Source organism: Palaemon carinicauda, chromosome 22, assembly GCF_036898095.1.
Source record: "Palaemon carinicauda isolate YSFRI2023 chromosome 22, ASM3689809v2, whole genome shotgun sequence".
Classification (NCBI taxonomy): Eukaryota; Metazoa; Arthropoda; class Malacostraca; order Decapoda; family Palaemonidae; genus Palaemon; species Palaemon carinicauda.
In genome coordinates, this window is record NC_090746.1 from 19,103,002 (window position 1) to 19,105,214 (window position 2,213).

General features: G+C 38.3%; 1 non-coding gene across 1 annotated transcript; it reads left to right on the forward strand.

Moving 5' to 3' along the window:
• The first annotated feature begins 732 nt into the window (after positions 1–732).
• Positions 733–804, forward strand: TRNAM-CAU (transfer RNA methionine (anticodon CAU)). Its single transcript has one exon. It is a non-coding gene; the product is annotated as a tRNA-Met (tRNA).
• The last annotated feature ends 1,409 nt before the right edge of the window (positions 805–2,213 follow it).

Below are 2,213 nucleotides of genomic sequence, written 5' to 3' on the forward strand. Positions count from 1 at the left end.
CATGCATTTTCATGTTGTAACCAAAGCCACTTTCCTGGTGTCACTGCCTAGTGCCATCATCCTTCCGGAAACTTTCCTGTAATATCACATTTCCTTTCTCATAACGTATCAAAATTTTCAGAGGTTTATTCTCATTTCTTCGTGTAGCCTCTACTTTCTCTCATAACCGTTATTATTTATTGCTATATTTCTTTTTTATTCAATAACACACCCATATGAACACTATTCCTTCTAAAAATGTCATCGATTTACCAAAAAGCCATTCATTTCTATTTTATTTCGTTGCCTTCTTTTTATATGGGAGAAGCCATGATGCTAAAACGGAGCATATAACAATAGACATCTTTTTAAAGAAAGATGTTACTTTCTTCGAAATAGAAATTCAAAAAAATTAATCTTGTGACTTAATGTCGAAGTTAATTCATGATGTATTCACAAAAAACGCAACATGTATACAAAAGATGGAATTTTAACGTTCTCTGTCCACCTGACTTCTTAAAACATCTAAACTCAAGGACGAACGCCCACTTCTAGACAAGTAAACATCCGCTCTTATCAGATACTCTATCTATCTCTCAACAGGAGCGTGCATTCGTCTGAAGCGTCAATTTAAGACGAAATGATAATGTGCCATTTCAAAATAATCAATTTCACATTGATGTAAATTTTTTTCAGGGGCAACAGGAACAGCCCTTATCAGTGTCAAAGTTTTTTGACACCCCTCCCTCACGCAGCAGAGTGGCGCAGTGGAAGCGTGCTGGGCCCATAACCCAGAGGTCCGTGGATCGAAACCACGCTCTGCTACAGCCTTCTTTTGATTTATTTTACTAAAGTGAAGTCGACGGATTAGCAAGTATAACCAGTCAGCTACAAAAAATGTGAAGAACGCATTCTGTATTAATATATACAGGGATCTTCAATATTTTTTTTTTCATGACAAAATATACAGGGCACTACAATATTTCAACATCAGGCTACACAAACTAAACTAATACTGTAGTCACACTAACTGTATAATCTACATGAACATTGTTGACTGAACTCTGTGTGTGTGTGTGTGTGTGTGTGTGTGTGTGTGTGTGTGTGTGTGTGTGTGTGTGTGTGTGTGTGTGTTAAATCGACATAAAGCCAAGAAACATGGAAAACGACACACCTAAGTCAAGAAATTTTATCAAACAGGAAACGGGTAGAGAACACAAGAGGCTGGTGCTTGGATTTTTCTTCAAGCAAGAGAAAAAGATGTGAACTAACGATCACGACTTCCCACCGGCGGTCGATGGGCGATGGCTAACATTTAGCTGCCTACAGCAACCTCGCACCACTAGATAAAAACTTTTTAGAAGACCAAATCATACGAAGGCCAACCAAGTAAGCCCAATAACCTCCCCAAAAGAATTCAAATTCCAGAATCGAAATGTACAAAAAATATTAAACCAGGATTAACACTTGTCCGCCATTTCAATATAAAATGTATTGAGACAAAATTATTTTTCATTGCCATAATGATTGTGAACCCAGTATACAGATAAGCTTAACTAATTTTGTGACGAATTATTATTATTATTATTTTTACTAGCTAAACTAGTAGGTAATAGGTTGGCCAGGGCACCAGCCACCCGTTGAGATACTACCGCTGGAGTTATGAGGTCTTTGACTGGCCATACAGTACTACATTGGACCCTTCTCTCTGGTTACGGTAAATTTTCCCTTTGCCTACACATACACCCTACACATACACCGAATAGTCTGGCCTATTCTTTACGTATTCTCCTCTGTCCTCATACACCTGATAACACTGAGGTTACCAAGCAGTTTTCCTCTCAAGGGGTTAACTACTGCACTGTAATTGTTGAGTGGTCACTTTCCTCTTGGCAAGAGTAGAAGAGACTCTTTAGCTATGGTAAGCAGCTCTTCTAGGAGAAGGACCCTCCAAAATCAAACAATTGTTCTTTAGTCTTGGGTAGTGCCATAGCCTCTGTACCATGGCCTTTCACTGTCTTGGGTTAGAGTTCACTTGCTTGAGGGTACACTCGGGCACACCATCTAATTTTTCTTCCTCCCGTTTTGTTAAAGTTTTTATAGTTTATTTAGAAAATATTTATGTTAATGTTACTGTTCTTAAAATATTCAATTTTTTCCTTGTTTCCTTTCCTCGCTGAGCTATTTTCCCTCTTGGAGCCCCTGGGCATATAACATCCTGCTTTTCCAACTAG